The 18,748-nt window shown below is 42.0% G+C and overlaps 1 protein-coding gene across 3 annotated transcripts in view; it reads left to right on the forward strand.

The window, feature by feature from the left end:
- The window catches only part of FGGY (FGGY carbohydrate kinase domain containing), a 420,147-nt gene that overhangs the window by 5,313 nt on the left and 396,086 nt on the right, over positions 1 to 18,748 (forward strand). The gene's annotated exons all lie outside the window — the stretch shown is intronic.

The raw sequence follows: 18,748 nt of genomic DNA on the forward strand, positions 1-18,748 counted from the left end.
ACAAAGCGAGCAGGGGGGGGGGGGTGACCAGAACCTTATAAAACAAGGGCCCCTCTCTATAGTCCATAGGTATTCACCTTTGAATGCCCCCCTCTCTGTAAAGAGAGCTTTCCTACCCTTCTTGCTTTCTAAGCTTAGACTCTAATAAACTTTGCCTGCTGCTCATTCTGTGTCCGCCTCTTCGTTCTTCAAAGCAGCCAGACAACAGATCCAGGTATTGAGGGAAAAAAATCCTGCAACAATAAATAGTGAAGTCAGGTAGTACAGGTGCATTTTGAAGTACATCTTCAAAAGCGGTTTGGGTGTTTCTAGGTGCATTACATTTCCATATTAATTTTACAGTCACTTTGTCAATTTCAGAAAGGAATTTCACTGAATCTATATGTTAATTTGGGAGCAAATTGACCTCTTAAAGAAGGACAGTATGTCTGTTTGTTTCTTTAAGTCTTCCTTAATTTTTCTCAGTGTTTTGTACCTTTCAGTAGGTAGGTCTTGCACATCTTTGTCAGGTTATCTGCAGGTATCCTATTTTTTTTTATGCTGTTATAAGTGAAATTATCTTTTAAAATGTAACTTCCAGTTTGTTGCTGCTCATGTATCGGTCACGTATTTGGCAATCTTGCTGAACTTCTTATCAGTTCCAATAACTTTCTTGTAGATGCCATCAAATATTTTGTGTAGGTGATGATGTTATCTGTGAACAAAGACAGTTTTTCTTCTTCATTTCCGTGTGGATGCCTTTTCTTTCTTCTTGGTAGCACTAGCTTCGTAGTTCTAGCACTAGCTAGAACTTCTGTTCCATGCTGTACGGAAGTGACATCTTGTTTCTGATATTAGGGAGAAAACTTCATTTTTTCATCACTATGATGTATGTTATTAGTTGAATAATTTTTGTAGTAGGTTTTTATCAGGTTTAGAAGTTCCAGTCTGTTCCTACTTTGCTGAGACATGTTGAAATTTTTTGCTTTTGTTTTTAAATGAATGAATGGGTTTTTTTGTTTTGTTTTTTTGTCAGATCCCCTTTTCTGTAACTATTAAGGCCTTTTTTTTTCTTAAAAAAGAATCTTGATGAATTCCATTCACTGAATTTTTTTTTTTAATGTTAAACCTTGTATTCCTGAGATAAATCCTACTTGGTCAAGACCTATTATCCTTTTCAGAATTAGTTGGATTCTATTTGCTTAAATTTTAAGAATTTTTCCATCTATGTTAATGATAAATATTGATAAAGTTTTCTTTGTGTTGTCTTTTAAGTTTTGTTATCAAGAAAATTCTAGCCTCATAAAATGAGTTTGAAAATATTTCTTCTAATTCAGTTTTTTTGGAAGAGTTTGTATAGAATATTATTTCTTCCTTAAATGTTTGGTAGAATTCACCTATGAATACATTAAGGTCTGGAGTTTTTTTGTTTGTTTTTGGTTTTCTGTCAAGAAGAGGGAGAACTCAATTGATTTAATAGTATAGGACTTTTCAGATCATCTGTTTCTTCTTGAGTGAAGTTTGGTAGTTGCTGTATTTTAAGGAATTTGTACATATCATCTTAGTTGCTCATAATAGTCCCTCATTTTAATATCTATAGAATCTGTTGTGATTTCATCTCCCTCATTCCTCATACAGATAATCCTAATATTCGTATCTCTTCTCTTCATTTTCCTCATTATTCTGTTCAGAAATATATTAATTTTATGAGTCTTCAAAAAAACAGCTTTTGGTTTTATTTATTTTCTATAGTCTTTTTTTTTTTAACTTCTTAGTTTCTTTTCTGAAATTTATTGTTTCTTCTGCTCACTTTGGGTTCCTTTTACTCTTCTCTAATTTCTTAAGGTAGAAATTGAAGTTATTTATTCGAAGCAACTTTTCTAATACACGTATTTGATGCTATAAACTTATTGTGTCAAGTGCATCCTGCGACTTCTGCTATATTTTTTATTTTCATTCAGTTAAAATACTTTAGATTTTTTAAATGTCTTCTTTGATCCACATGTTAGATAAAAGTGTATTACTCAGTTTCCAAATATTTGAGGACTTTCCACTTATCTTTTAATTATTGATTTATATTTTAATTCCATTGTGGTCACAGAAGGTACTTTGTATGATTTGAATTCTTTTAACTTCTTGAGACTATTTTTTGGCCTGGAATATGGTCTGTCTTGGTAAATGTTTGATATGTACTTGAAAAGTATGTGTGTTCTGCCCTTTTTGGATAGAGTGCTTTTTACTTATCAATATGTCAACTTTGTAGACTATATTACATCCTTGCTGATTTGGTGTCTACTTACTCTATCAGTTATTGAGAGAATGGTATTGGAATCTCAGAGGATAATGGTGGATATATGCATTTCTCTTTGCACTTCTGTCAACATTTTGCTTTGTGTATTCTGATGCACTGTTATTATGTGTGTTACTATTTAGGATTGTTAGGTTTTCTTGGTGAATCATCCCGTTTATTATTTCTTAGTTTCTGGGAATATTCTTGGTTCTGAAATCCACTTGGTCATTATACCTGGTGATATTTTTGCTTTAAAATCTAATGATTTAGCTTTCTTTTGAATGCTCCATTGTCACATATCTTTTTCTTCTTTTTACTTTTAACCTGTGTGTTTCTTATGTTTAAAGTGGGTTTCTTATAGGCAGCATATAGTTAGACTGGATAATGAAGGCTTGCTAATCTCTGCCTTTTAATTGGAGTAGTTAGACTATATGTAATATAATTTTTCATATGATTTGTTGTAAAGTTTTAAATGCACCATCTAGCTTTTTTTCCCTTTTCTATTTGTTCCATATGTTCTTTGTTCTTTTTACCCTTTTTCTGCCTTCTTTTGGGTTGCTGTTTTATAATTATATTTTTTCTCTCCTTTATTGGCTTAATAGGCATAGCTTTTTCTTTTGGTATTATTTTAATGGTTGCTTTAGGGTTTACAGAATATATCTTTAATTTACCAGAGTCAACTTTCGTTTTGGGTTATACCACTTAACATATAATATAGGAACCCTATAACAGTATGTTTATAATTCTTGCCTCCTAGCCTTTGTGCTACTGTTATTTTATGTTGCGCATTTTATATCTACATAGGTTTAAACCCTACAATATATGGTTATTATTTTTAGTTTTAAGGAGTCAGTTATCTTTTTAAGACACTCAAGTAATTTTTTTTAAAGTTTATTTATTTTGAGAGAGAGAGAGAGAGAGAGAGAGAGAGAGAGAGTGAGGGACAGAGAGAGGGGAGTGAGAAAATCCCAAGCAGGCTCTGTGCTGACAGCTGAGAGCCTGACGTGGGGCTTGAACTCACCAACCATAATCTCATGACCTTAGCCCAAATCAGGAGTTAGATGCTTAAGTGACTGAGCCACTCAGGTGCCCCAGACATTCAAGTAATTTTTAAAAAGTCTTCATATGTACTCACATAGTTCACCGTGTGCTCTACGTTCTGTTTTATAGATGCAGATTTCCATGTGCTATCATTTTTCCCCTTGCTTCTTGTGGTGCAGTTCTGGCGATGTAAATTTTCAACATTGTTTGAATTAGTCTTTATTAAAGCTTCCATTTTGAATGTTTTTTCCACAGGGTACAGAATTTTATATATAAAGTTTTTTCTTTCAATATTTAAAAACTGTTATTATACTGTCTCCTAGTTTGCATTATTTCTGATAAGAAATCTATTGTCCTTTTCCTATTTTCCTTCCTTCTTTTCTTCTCTTCTCTTCTCTTCCTCTTTCTTTCTTTCTTTCTTTCTTTCTTTCTTTCTTTCTTTCTTTCTTTCTTTCATTTCTTCTTCCTTAATAATCTTTATTTATTCTTATAGTGTTTCTTTTATTAGGGTATNTTATAATTATATTTTTTCTCTCCTTTATTGGCTTAATAGGCATAGCTTTTTCTTTTGGTATTATTTTAATGGTTGCTTTAGGGTTTACAGAATATATCTTTAATTTACCAGAGTCAACTTTCGTTTTGGGTTATACCACTTAACATATAATATAGGAACCCTATAACAGTATGTTTATAATTCTTGCCTCCTAGCCTTTGTGCTACTGTTATTTTATGTTGCGCATTTTATATCTACATAGGTTTAAACCCTACAATATATGGTTATTATTTTTAGTTTTAAGGAGTCAGTTATCTTTTTAAGACACTCAAGTAATTTTTTTTAAAGTTTATTTATTTTGAGAGAGAGAGAGAGAGAGAGAGAGAGAGAGAGAGTGAGGGACAGAGAGAGGGGAGTGAGAAAATCCCAAGCAGGCTCTGTGCTGACAGCTGAGAGCCTGACGTGGGGCTTGAACTCACCAACCATAATCTCATGACCTTAGCCCAAATCAGGAGTTAGATGCTTAAGTGACTGAGCCACTCAGGTGCCCCAGACATTCAAGTAATTTTTAAAAAGTCTTCATATGTACTCACATAGTTCACCGTGTGCTCTACGTTCTGTTTTATAGATGCAGATTTCCATGTGCTATCATTTTTCCCCTTGCTTCTTGTGGTGCAGTTCTGGCGATGTAAATTTTCAACATTGTTTGAATTAGTCTTTATTAAAGCTTCCATTTTGAATGTTTTTTCCACAGGGTACAGAATTTTATATATAAAGTTTTTTCTTTCAATATTTAAAAACTGTTATTATACTGTCTCCTAGTTTGCATTATTTCTGATAAGAAATCTATTGTCCTTTTCCTATTTTCCTTCCTTCTTTTCTTCTCTTCTCTTTTCTTCGTCTTTCTTTCTTTCTTTCTTTCTTTCTTTCTTTCTTTCTTTCTTTCTTTCTTTCATGTCTTCTTCCTTAATAATCTTTATTTATTCTGAGAGAGAGTGTGTGAAAAGGGGAAGGGCAGAGAGAGAATGAGACAGAGGATCTAAAGTGGGCTCTGCTAGTTCTGGGCTTGAATCTATGAACCATGAGATCATGACCTGACCCAAAGTTGGATGCTTAAACTGACTGAGCCACCCTGGTGCCCCTGTATCTTCTGTGCAATTGTCACCGCCCATTCCCCCAAGCTGCTTTTAAGATTTTCTTTATTGTTGGTTTTGAACAATTTGAATCTGATGTTTCTTGGTTTAGTTGTCTTCATATTTCTTTTGCTTGGGGCTCATTGATATTTTTGAATCTGTGAGTTTGTAGTTTTCATCAAATTTGAAATGTTTGTGACCATTAGGTCTTCACATATTATTCCTGACCCCTTCTCTGTTCTTTGCTTCAGGGATTCCCATGTCACGTATATTGCACTACTTGCAGTTTTTCCAAGGCTCACTGGTGCTCTGTTTATTTTTTAAGAATCTTTTTTTCTCTGTTCTTTGTTGGTGGTTAGTGTCTTACTGTTATGTCTTGAAGGTCACTCATCTTTTCTTCAGTATTGTCCAATTCTGTACAGTAAGGCTTTCATCTCAGACATCCTAGTTGTTATTTTTACCATTTCAGCCTAAATTTGCTTCCTCTTCCATTTCTGAACTTTCAAGTTCAATCTCTCTTCTAGCTTTCTAACATATCAAATACAGCTATTGTATTTGATAACTATTTTAATATCTGTGTCTACTAATTCTATCAAGTGTGTCAATGTGAGGCCAGTGCCCATTGATTTTTCTCATTATGAGTAGCATTTTCCTGCATCTTTGCATGCCTGGTAAATTTTGATGGATTGTCAGACATTGTGTACTTTAACTTGTTTGGTGCTAGATAGTTTTGTATTTTTATAAATACACTTGAACTTTGTTCCCGGGCATGAGTGAGGTATTTGGAAACCATCGGATTCTTTTGAGTCTTGCTCTAAGCTTCGTTAGGTGGGCCCAGGGCTAATACTTCTTCACTGCTGAGGTACAACCCTTGTACTCTACTTAGTACCCTATGAATGATAAGTTTTTCCTCTCTGGCTAGTGTCAGTAGGCACTCGTCATGTCCCTGTGTGAAGTACACTGATTGTTTACTCAGGGAGATTCTGGCTCAGATGATTTCCTCACATGCATATGGTGTTTGGTACTCTCCTGAATACTTAAGGAGCACCTTTTGTAGTCCTCTGGAATTCTTCCTCTATGTAACTCTCTCCTTTCTTGTACTCTGCCCGAAGCAACGTAGCTTCCTGTTCTCCACAGACTCCTAGCCCTGTTTCCTCAATGCTGGCAGACTGCAGGCCTTGGCCTGGCTGTCCCCTTTCAGTGCCATGGTGCCACGCATTAAGCTTGAGCAGTTTCAGGGCATTTCGTTTTCCCTCACCTTTCTGGGATCACTGCACTTTCTTGCCTTAATGTCCATTGTCCTGAGAACCCTCGTATCCTATATATGTATATTTTAAAGCAGTTTTTGCTGGGCGGGTAAATATGGTCCTTGTTACTTCATTTTGGCTACCAGTGGAGGTCTTCAGCTGGAATTTCTGAAGAAAATTTCAAGAGACTATTTGAGGGTATGAGGCAGGGGTTTTGAAGTATCCAGGCACCAGTAATAATGGGACCCCTTTTACTTCTTGAGGCCTGAAAGGGCATAGTGCAGGAAGTAGATCAAAAGGAAACAGAAGAGGGAGGGAGGCAAACCATGAGAGACTTTTGAATGCTGAGAACAAACTGAGGGCTGATGGGGTTGGAGGTGAGGTGAAGGGAGGTGATGGGCATGGAGGAGGACACTTGTGGGGATGAGCACTGGGTGTTATATGGAAACCAACTTGACAATAAAAAAAACGAAACAGAAGACACCCTCCAGTTAGGATAATTTTTAATAAAGGGACTATTTAGAGAGATGAGGGCAGCCTGAATCCCTGGGGTTAATAACAGTAGAATTGTTCTGTCCTATTTCATGGGGTTAGGGGAGGAATGGTTACCAGAACCCAAAAGGAGAAACTGTGCAGAAAACTGCCTTCGGAGGCTTTGTTACCTTAGTTCAAGAGATGCAAGTAGCTCAGTGCAAGGGTGCCCGGACCTTACTCTCCTTCCCTGAAGGCTTCTGCTAATGCTCTCCGTTGGCCAAACCCAACTAGAGGACAGAGGGTTGGGGTGCATGGAGATCCAGACCGTAGCCCCAGGACACAAGGTAGGCCGAAAAGGATTGAGTATATGGTGGGGGCGGGGGCAGGCTGAGAATAACCAGCACAGGAGTCATAACCTCTAGATGTCTGGTTAACAATCAGCGCGGTTGGTGGTGCTGCTCACTGAGAGAGGAAAGAAGGAATAGTATGTCTAGGATGTCCGGGAAAAGTAGGTTTGATGTGTGAGGGAGAAATGATGAGATATCCTTCCCAAACTAGGAATAGTTTTCCCAGGAGACTCCTGTAGCAGCACCTTCCCTCCCGCCTTCACCATCTTAAATTATTGAGAAGGCTCTTACCAAATGGAGGAAGCAGTTCATACAGCAGGTACATATACAGTGATAACATGTGTGGGGTGGCTTTAGGGAGAGTAGCGAGATGAGGTAGAAGTCATTCAGGCTCAATGTATTACCAGTCTCTTGGCCATCTGGATTTGGGCCTCAGCTCCAGAGAAGTCTGTAGCAGACCAGGCTGACAGCCGAGGAGCTTGCATTCTGCTAAACTGGCCATGGGATGGAGAGCTTAAGAAGGGACTCAGTTACTGGTGGGTCATGGCGGACGAAGGCTCAGAGGAAGCCTCTGTCAAATCAAGAGTGATTTCAACAGACAAGTCTCCGTGTATGTTGTTCATGGAATTCTGGAATGGTAGAATTGCTGGCCAACTTTGAGGTTAGGATGAGGCTACTGTTAGGAGGTTTAGAAGTATTCTGTGACCTGGTGGAAGGGGCATAGGATAGAAGTCCTTCCCTGGTCTTTACTGGTTCTGTGATGGTGGCCAAGCGACCTTAACGACACAGAACCTTAGTTCCCCCATTCCTAAGTATGGGTCCCTCCAGGGTTGTTGGGAGGATTAGCAAGGTCACGTCACTCATGAGGATTTTATTGATCCAAGATGAGGACTGGCTCAACATATAAGTATGTTTGGGAAACATTTGGATTCACGTGAAGATACGTCTTGATAAAACACTAGGAAGAGAAGAGTAGGGTACTTGACGAAGGCTCCCTCAAAGCCCTCCTTTGGAGACAGATTGTGAACGTACTCAAGCTTCCTTTCCCTTTTCTCCTGAACAGATTATTCTGATATTAGTATCATGAGATATTGGGCCGCACGGGCCACTGATTTGTCCCAGCATATGTTGCATCCAGGGGGTCTCCAGGCAGGTAGAGAGACCTACTGCGTGTTTACCATGTGCTAGTAGCACAGCTTACCTGCTCTCTGCACGTCGTATGGAAATGTGAGTGTCTGAAGCTCGTTCTTGTTAAATGTATCCAGTGCACCTTATCCCCTTTACTTTAGAGAAAGCCACGGCATGGAGGACCGGTTATAGGAACACACAGTCTGTAGTGCGGAGGAAAGAAGACCAATAGGAGGTCACTTGAATCCTCTTAAAGCATCGGAAAGGGGCAGCTCACCTGCAAGGGAGTAGGTGGTTTGCATGATCCCGTGGGACAAAAATGAGGTGTGGAGGGTGGGAGCTACACCGAGCAGAGCTCCACTCAGTTATTAGGAAGATCTTTCTTATTACCACAGTATTAGCCGCTCATTGTGAAAATTCAGACAGCAGACAGGGAAAGTTCAAAACTGCCCTCCGCATTTCCACAGCCTTTCTTTTCCCTAGGTGTTACTGCAGGAAGCGGGGGTTTCTGTGTTCTGCCTGAATCTTGTGTGTTCTTAGTACAGTACGTCGGCTCTCAAACCGTCGCGTTTGTCAAGCTCACCTGGAGGGCTCTTTACAGCACTGGCTGGGGAGTTGCGCTCCCAGGGTTTCTGAATCAGTAGCTCCGGGCTGGAGCCTGAGAATTTGCATTTCTAGTGCCCCCTGGTGATGCTGATGCTGTTCTTCTAGAGACCCCCGTTTTAGAACCACTGATGCTCTGTCTTCTTTACGGAAAAAAAGTAGTACAAATGGGGTCATACTGTAGTTTCTAAGAACTTGCTCTTTTATTGAATAACATCCTTAGCATTTTTCTTTAGCTCCTTCTCATTGGTGTTAATAGCTCCCTATTTATAAGTTTTAGCCAGCCCCCTATTATTAAACATTTCATTTGTTTCCAGGCTTTTTGTGAGTGTGCTCTTGCCTTCATGAAAACATGTTGTAGTGTACAGTTTTTATATATATCTTTTAGGTGAGCCAATCCATCACTTCTTAGAAGTTAAACTGCAGGGTAGGGGTGCCTGGGTGGCTCAGTAAGTTGAGCATCCAACTTCGGCTTAGGTTATGATCTCACAGTTTGTGGGTTCGAGCCCCGCGTCGGGTTTTGTGCTGACAGCTCAGAGCCTGGAGCCTGCTTTGGAGTCTGTGTCTCCCTTTCTCTCTCTGCCCCTCCCCTGCTTGTACTCTGTCTCTCTCGCTCTCTCAAAATTAAATAAACATTAAAAAAATTAAAGAAAAAGTTAGGGTAAAAGGGGAGATTTAAAAAATGGGTAGATAGTACCAGATTATTCTAGAGAAGGCTGAACCCCTTACTCTCCCACTAAAAGTGTATGCAACTACCTATTTCCCCACACTTGTGCCAAAACAGTATCAAAATTTTCTCTGTTACATGTGAATTTATGTTGTTTTGTACTGCATTCCCTCTATTTTATTTGTGAGGCTAAGGGTTCATATGTATTCATCGTATTTCTTTTTCTGTGAACCGCAAGTTTGTGTTCTTTGCATCACAGGAGGAGGGAACAGAATGAACACAGGTGCCAAGCACTCATTTGAGGGATGGCTAGTAGCTCGTAGGGTTGTTGTATAGGGGGTTGAGATCGGGGAGGGGTAGGGGGGTAGGGAGGTGAAGTTAGAGAGGCAGGCAGGAGCCAGAGGTTTGAGGTCCTTGGGGCCAGATAAAGAGCTTGGGCTCATTTTGGGCAGAAGCAGCATTCATTCCATCAGTAGTTTGAGTTTGTCCCCTTACTCTTGGTCATTTTGACAGAGCATGTTTATGAAATGTCACCGTCCAGTCCCCCAAGTGTAACATTTAATCTTCAAATAACTCATTCCTAAAATCCACTTGGTCATGCTTCGTAAATAGGTAAACATGAGAAGAGGCCAGAGCCCTCGGCCCCTGGCTGAGCCTGGTCTCTGAGAAAGGAGGTTTGGAAGATCGTGGGCGGGGAAGGGATTCTGTTGCTCCATATGAACACTTAGCCTCACAAATAAAATAGAGGGAATGCAGTACAAAACAACATAAATTCACATGTAACAGAGAAAATTTTGATACTGTTTTGGCACAAGTGTGGGGAAATAGGTAGTTGGATACACTTTTAGTGGGAGAGTAAGGGGTTCAGCCTTCTCAGAATACTGCCCTGAGCCTTCCTTGAGCCTGCTGACATCTGACAGCAGTCACTGAGGTTGGGGGTTCCTCTGTTGTTCTAATTTGAGTGACTTTTCTTGGAAAAGCCTTGGATTTCAGCCAGTATGCTAATGATAACGGCCTTGCTTTGAAGGTCTGGCTAGTTCTGTAGAAAATCAGTTCATAGTTAATTATGTCAGCAAATCAACAGCCTCTTGGAGAAGAAAGTGACGGAGGGAGAGAAACTACATATATACTTAAATTATTCATAACTCAGAGGTCAGGAATTCATGTTCCAAAAAGAAGAGTCCAGGTAATAATAAATCACTGAGTTTGTGTACGGTTTTCCCTGTTATCGGGCTTCGCTTGGTAACTGGCATATTGAGGTTAAACTATACTAACTTTGCATTTATAATCAGCATGCCAGCCTTCACGCTCTCGCTGCCTGTTTTGGCCATTTTTCTGCTTCTAGGATCCTGGCGTGGGAGCGTGAGACCCTTGGACTCGCACTTTGGCTTTTAGTGAACTCAGTGTAAATTGGATTTGTGGAAGATAGACCGACTAAGACAGAAAGAACTCTTGTCCGAGGAGTTTCTCCATCTTCTCCCCTCCATACCCCCATCTCCTCCCTTCCATACACGCGCCTGGTCAAGGAGGGAGATTGTCCTGTGGGAGGAGCCAGAGGCCTCACACAGAAGACAAGCTTGCTGAGAGTGTTTCTGGAACTCTCCAGGGGCAGAGTCCCTAGAGACTTTTTATTTTAAAAGGTATTTGACAATTATATACATTAAAAAGCCCCCCCTCCCCCACCCAGTACTTGCCCTGTTCCTCTGTTACACTACACTGTGCTTATTGGCAGGTACAGGGAAGTAGTGAGTAGAATACTCTCTGTTAATATCTCATGTTTCTTAGAGTAGCATTTATAGCGACATAGCGTTTCTGAATCAGAGCAGAGATAAACCACTTCTAATGTTTGAGTGTCCCAGAAGATTTCACGGGATGAACAGACCTGGGAGGGCATTCTGAGTTTGCCCAGGATAAAGGCACCTTGTTTAGCACGGAAAGCCAAGTCACATCAGGGACAGCTGCAAGATCCCTGCTCTGGCTTGGACAGACTTGAATTTGAATACAGCTTCCTTTGTGTCCTGGTTTTGTGACCATCAACTGGAGATCAACCCTCGCCAAATTTTAGCCTCCTCATCTGTCAGTGGGAGACGCAGCACATACCTCAATGGGTGTTCTAAATGAGGTGTCCCCTCTCCCTTTTTGTGCAGAGAACCTAGCTTGGTAGGACATGATAAAAGGCTTCTAAGGAGTTGCTTTATCGGATCACAAGGATTGAAGAGAAGAGAGAGTCAGCAGGGTTTTACAGAAGAGGATGTGGGAGACCCAAAGTTTCATCTGCTGCTGAGGTGGTCTTTGTTGTTGGGAGTTTGAGGATGCCTTCTCATGAGTCAGATTTTCCATCCATGAATCCTTTAAGACCTATATGTGCATGTCCTAAATACAGTTGGATTCCATATTGGTGTCAGCTGTCGTGTCCTGCCTGTGTGGCTTGTGGACGGTGGTGGTTTTGGTCACTCTCCAGGACTGGCTCAGTTTTGATCCTATGGCTGCCACATTGTGAGGTGGGCATGGGGGTTTGGTGAGTTCTGACTTTTTTCTGCCTTTTGAAATCCAACTTTGAATTAAAAGAACGGCCAGCCTCTCTCCTGTCTGATTTAATATTGTACACCCCCTTGAATACCTGATGCTTATATGTAAGCATGGACTTAGTTCAAAGCACAAAGACCCTCAGCATCCTGAGCAATACTGAGTTTCTAATCTAGTGGTTGGAGCAGTGATCAAGACAATGAACTGGTACTTCCTTTTTTGACCATCATCTCTCATTCTGTGAAGAAAGGTGGTGTTGGGGTAGGATGCTTGGCCTCCAGAGTGTGGCTAGGGTTCCGGCGGCAGCACGAAGCCACTTTATTGCCGAATGTAACTTCACTAGGTGCCTTAGGATTTGTTTGAGGCACAAAAACCAGGAATAACTTGAGTCATCACCATTTGATCTTAAAAAACCAGATTCTTCAGTTAAATTGTCAACTCTAAACAGAGATCCTATCTCCTTTAGCTGAAGATTTACAGTGTCCCGGCACAGAGAAAGTACTTAATATTTGCTTGTTTACTGGAATTTGAGCTGTTAGAGTGAGGACACCCAGGTATGGACAGTGTATATCACAGGTGTCCAGAGGTGATTCGGTATTGGAAGGGCCATGATGATAGTCCTTATAATTGGAGCTCTTTACGGAATGTGTACCCTACATCAGTTGTTATGTGAGTCACTTCAGGTATATAATCTCAGTTAATTTTTCAGAAATACTATGAGATTGGAGCCACAGGAGACAGTTTTTCACATTAAGAGGAAAAGTGTGAGCAACCTGTACTGTTTTCTCCCATGTGTATTGTTGGTAAAGCCACTAGGCAACCAGTTATTATTATTGCCAAACTAGCTCTTTACTTCCCATCCGGAGCTTTCTTGCCCTCTTCCAGCATGTGAGATTTGCTTGCAGTGCCGTTCAGTTCTGTCTGTTAGAGGGCTGAAGTGGACAGGCATAGTCACTGCTTATCATCTTCTTTCCAAACTTACCAACTGCCTGCTTGCAATATAACTAACCAAATAAATAAATCGTGTGGAACTCATGTGCCTGGGCTCACAGCAGAGAGTCCAAAGATCAAAGTTGAAAGAGGATGTCGAGTTCCTTCTCAGATCCCGGGGACATTGTTTCTGTGGACACTGTCACCTAATTGATCCTGGAGGAGTGGCTTTTTTTTTTTAAGAACTAGGACTGAAGGTAAGTTCATTCACTATGGAAGATTGTAGTTGTAGGGAATGGTATTATTGCTGTTAGGTTATGTAGGGGAAAAGGAGGAAGAAAAATACAAGAACAAGCCCCAAATGATGGGTGTTTAGCACCGTATCTGGAGCATTGATCCCCTTCTTAGAATTGCTGAAGTAGTTTTGCAAAGAACAACCTACCATATCCGTGTCCCTCTTCCTTTTTCATGCTGCACTTGAACAACTTGCACATTTGTTGAAGAATCAGCCGCGAAGCCTGTGGTTTCCTGTGGCATATTTCTAGTAATATTTATACAAGCTATTATTTAATGAACCATATAAATATTTATCATAGGAACAGTCTTTTGATCATGAATCCAGGCTAAAAATGAGTCCCATCCATGCCGGGGACTTGGTCAGGAGGCTGTTTCTGCCCTGTGCAGGACCTTGCAGACTGAGAATTTGAGTGGCCCAGGACTTGTCTCAGGCACAGCCTGGATTTTTCTCTATTATTTTTCTTTCTCGTGGCCCCCACAGTCCATGTCCTCCTTCTGCCTGCCTCTCACCCTCCCCGTAGCCCTAATGGTAATTAGAGTCTTTAGAGCATTCATTTTTGCCTAAAAGAATGAGATGGGGTTGTTGCAAGGATTAGATGGAATCACAAAATCATGTGATATTTGCAGAGCAGAGCTTAATCATTGCTAGTTGTGGCTACAGTTGTTGTTGATACTGTTATTGAACAAGCAAACAAAGAATTTTGTCTTCAGTTGGTGTTGGTTGATGTTGTGGAAAGATCCCTACTCTTGACATAGAGGCTGACGTTTGTATCTGGGTGCTGCTCTTTACTGTTCATGTGACTTGGGCGAATTTCCCCGTCCCACTGAAGTATAAAATGGTGATACGTTTACCAACTTGGTTGAGTTTCATTTGGAAGAGATTAAGGCATGTGTGCAAGTGCCAGACACACAGGCAGATCCTAATCCTTTTTTTTTTTTTCTTAACAAATTAGAAAATGGAATGTTTTCCATTTTGCCGTTATTTTTTCAGGCACAGGGGAACTGGATACAGTTTGGAGTCCGGGACGCAGCGGAGAGTACCCGTGACCCAGGAACAAAGGGCACAGGGCGGGAAGACAAGGGATCTGAGTTGAAGGGAGTTCACTGGAAGAGGTTTTAAAGCTCTCAGGGTCAAGTTTCAGGGAAGCCGCCCAAGGGCTTGAACTTCACTTGCTTCCCTGCTTTCAGGGTCCAGGTGTGGAAACAATCACAAGGAGATCACTTAAAGCTATAGTAATGGGAAACATGGTGAACTTGAAATATTTAATTAGGATCTATTCCTTAGAAAAACATGAACTGGGAGGCACGTGTGAACAGTGCCAGGAGGTATGATGCCCTTGTCCCTCTGGGTTTCACTCTTTCTGACCAGTGCTTTGGTAACATGGTCTAGAAATGGGTGGTTTGCCAGAGAGAGGCAGCCTGACTTTGGGGAAGGGGCCTGGAGGCGGACACCTTGAGTTCTGAGTCAGCCAGTCTTAGAGTAGGCAGGGTCCTTGTCAAATAGGCATTTAGTAGATGGAGGAGAGTCAGGATGTGTATAGCACCCTGAGAATGGCTAGGGACTTCGGAGCCACAGGGAAGGGGTTTGCTGCCAACTCGATTACTTACTGGTTACATGATCTACTGCAGCCTGTTACTTTACCTGTCTAGGACTCAATTTTCTCCTCCATAAAATGGGGATGATATTAGGAATTGATCTTCAAGAGTTGATGTCAGGATTAAAAGTGGTATGGTAATGTAAGTAAGCTGTGGAACAGAGCATTGCAGACACAGTAGACATAGTACCTTTTATTATTCCCTAATGATAGGTTTTAAAGGTACCCACTGAGTCACAGCGACTCAAGTTCCTGCCATGTGCCAGGCTCTGGGTTGGCACTGGGGATAGCTGTGATCTGGGCAACAGTGGAGTTAATTGTTTAATAGTAAAACTCCACTCTTCTAATGAGGTAGGAGCTCTCCTGAAGGGTGGTGAGTTCTTGCCTGTTTAGTGAGGTCTTGGGTCCAAAAACCAGAACTGGGGTAATCCCTGGGTCAGCGGCAGAGCGGAAATCTGCCTCTGGATTTTACTAGAAATAAATTGAACATGTGGGTGGTGGGTGATGAGATGTTGCGCTCCTTGCAGAGGAAGACAGACAAAAAGGAACCCAGGCTTGACGAGCTGGGCTAGCAGGGAGGGGGAGAAGCCTGGGTGATGGCTGGCAGGGGTGAGCCCGAATGTTTATATAGACTCTTCATTTCCTATTTATTTCTTAGCTTCTCCCTAAAGTGTTTAGAATAGCCTTGGAGAACTCCAGGCAAGGGCAGGGGGCTGTTGGCAAGTGAGGACCAGTGTTAGGAGCATCCAGGGGCCTTTACGCTGGGCACAGTGAGAAGCTAAAAGAGGGAATTGCACGTAAAGAAGATGTGAGTGTGGTCAGTAGCAGGGAGGCGGAGGAACTGGCTGGCTCAGTCTTCCTTCTGTTTGCAGATAAAGAAAACTTGAGGAAGCTCTGAGCCAGGGCACTGCCCTAGTTTGTCCTTTACTCTATCCTCAGCTCATAGTAGGGTGCCCGGTACCTGGGCACCTGCGTTTCTATGAATGTCAGTCATTGATTACGAGATGCGTTATCATTTCATAAACTGCTAAGAAAGAAAATGCTACCACTTAATTGTAAGATGCCACTGATTGTAAGATTCCCTAATTTTAGAGCAGCAAGATGAAAAAAATGAGTGTTCTAGCATTAGTAAAACGTGGTTGTAGGCATTCATTAAATGTTATTTGGATGAATGAAGTGTACAGAGATTAGAATCAAGACAAAACGCTTGTGCATATAGGTACAAAATGAGGAATTCCAACTATTAAAGCATGAGCTTCTTCATCCATGTTTTCTGTAGATTTCACTGATCTAGTTGCTCATTCAATAAATATTTATTGAAAACATTATATACTAGGAGCTAGGGACACAGAAATCAGTAAGTTCTCTCTTTTCAGGTTCCAGTAAGGGAGCCAGACCTGGAACCGAAAATAAATCCTATTTCATAATGGTTAGGTTTTAAAAGAAAGCAGGGACATGGGACGCTGGTGGCAGCAAGGGACAGAGAAAGGCAAGGGTGTCTTTCCTGAAGGGGAGATGGTTGAGCTGGAGATTGAAATGTGAGTCCATGGTTACCAGGCTCACAAGAGAGGAAGGTGTGAGGAAGGGAAGGGCAGGGTCCGAAGCAGTCCGTGGGGCAGCCCCAAGGCAGGGTGAGCCCTTGAGAACCTGCGAGGAGTCCCTGCATATCTGGAGCCTGGAGCCGGTGTAAGACCTGATGGGATTATGTTAGACTTGCCCAACAAGGAGGACTCTGTGCAGCATTAAAGGAAGAATGCTGTTTCTACGCAGACCATTCGGGTGTAATAATAGAATCTTTAGCTAAAGTTCGAGAGGGACCAGCCAAAGGAAAGCGGGAACGAGAACAAAACCAAGGATGGTTTGAATCATGGTTTAACAACTCACCTTGGCTATCCAGTATATAAAACAAAGATTAGGTACCCTTCAACTAATGGTCTTACGGGCCCAATATCAACCTTTAGACCAAAGTGATGGAGATACGACTGACCCAGGATTGGGTCAGTTACAAGACAGAGGGGGAAATGTAAGGCCACAAGTCTAAACGTCTAAACCAAACTGACTCCATGACAGGCTTTAAGTTTCCCCTCTGAACTAGAAGTCCTGAGTTTCAGCTTTCCCGAAACTATCAGGCAGTTACACATTGCCCAAGGCAGGAGAAACCACCCTTGCAACACCCAATCAGGAAAGTCCAGCGACCCCCCTCCACATTACTAAGGGAGAGGCCTGGAGATAGAAACTATAGATAGGACCCTGTTACCTTTGTTAAAGTTAACCTGTTAGTGCCGAACAAGACCCTAGGCTCGCTCTGTGATTGGTTGAATTTAAAGGTACTCTAAACGTTGTAATTGGATCCCACCAAAAGTAACGAATACTCTAGGCAATGTGTATGGTCAGACCCACTGTCAATGATGTTGAATTATTATGATTGGATCACTGTTCCCATGTCACAACTACTGTAACTCCCCTGTCTCAAACCCCATAAAAACCCTACTCTGCCCTTGTTCGAGGCTCTCAGCACGGACCCATATGCTGGTGAAGTCTGTGAGCCCGAGCTTAAGCCCGTAATAAAGCCCTTTGCCTTTGCATGCGTGGAAAAAAAAAAAAAAAAAAGACTTGCCCGATGGCAAATGGGGAAGCTTGTGGTGGGCCTGGGATGCCATGCCCAAGACACCATGCTGTATTTCAGCCATCCTGAGCCCTAAGAAAGGGCCCCACAGAGGGATGGCTACAGGGAGAAGTGGAGGGGGCGCTGGGCTGATCTTTGGTTCAAATGGAGCAGCTCTATTTTGACTTGTTTTATTTAAAATGTGTGTGAGTAATGACTTGATGAACACTCAGGAATGCATGGCTTGTTGGCTGGTCCTCTGGGTCCTGTGTAGCTCCGAAAGCATGTAAGTGAGGGAGGCAGGCGGAGCAAGCCTGGAGGCTGGAGCCCGGCTGAAGGTCGCACACGTGCTGGCTATGGTTTCCCCGTTTCCCTCCCCACATGCCAGGGAGCCTGTGAGTCGAAGGGGGCAAACACCCTTGGGGAATCCCTGTCATAAAGTCAGAACGGGTCACTTTTCCTGAATGGATAAATATCCAGGAAGCAGTAACCAAACATCTGTGGGCTGGTTGTGTTTTAGCATCCCCAGGTGTGGCTTTGCCAACGAAGCATTCCCTTTTTGAAATTGACGGGCTCTGGCGCTTTCTCCGTCGAAATGAGACTCCGGGTGCAAAGACTGCCTGGGGCTCACCTGGGGACTTGCAGCCTGTTCGCCGGTGCAGTTGTCTTGGGGGCTTGTTCTTGCTCCTGGAAAGGCTGATCTGGGAAATGAAAGTCGCTGGGAGACTTATGTATCATGCGGGCTAATCTCACCAGAGGGACTTAGAGGGGCGATGAAGGCCAAGGAATTCCTGAGTGTTCTCTGGTCAGATTTCCTTGTAACTCACAAGGGATCTGTAAAGAAAACAGACGGTCTCACAAATTCCTGATCTGGTCTCCCGAGAGGCTCCTTCCCAAGTCCCAGTGTCTTCGTGACTCGGCTCCAACATGTTTGCCTCTTCTCCAAAGCGATACTGCAGGCTGTTAAGAAGGAACGAGGTACCAGCAGGGAGGCTGTGGGTCTGGACCCCCTGTGAATGCTGCTGCTGCCTCTCTTCACATCCCAGGCACCTATTTCCCGTCAGTATAATGTGTGTCATTGTAATAACGTACATATTACTCTTCTTAAGTGTGTGGACCTACCTTTAAGAGAAATTACCTTTAAGAGAAAAGTTATTTATCTCTTGGAGTCTCTTCCTGATGATCTGCAAAGTGGACTCTCCTTCTAGGTCGCAGTGAGGAGTACAGGGAGGTCCATGGACTTTTCACAGCGCTTGGCATGTCCTAGGTGCTCAGCAGATAATTTTTTGAATGAATGCTTGACAGGATAGATGAAGTTCCTTTTTAGTAGTGTGGACGCTGTCCTTATTTTGATTCAAATCTAATGAGAATAAATACATTATCTGCTACCTCT

The sequence above is a fragment of the Crocuta crocuta genome, unplaced genomic scaffold (assembly GCF_008692635.1).
Source record: "Crocuta crocuta isolate KB4526 unplaced genomic scaffold, BGI_CrCroc_1.0 scaffold85, whole genome shotgun sequence".
Classification (NCBI taxonomy): domain Eukaryota; kingdom Metazoa; phylum Chordata; class Mammalia; order Carnivora; family Hyaenidae; genus Crocuta; species Crocuta crocuta.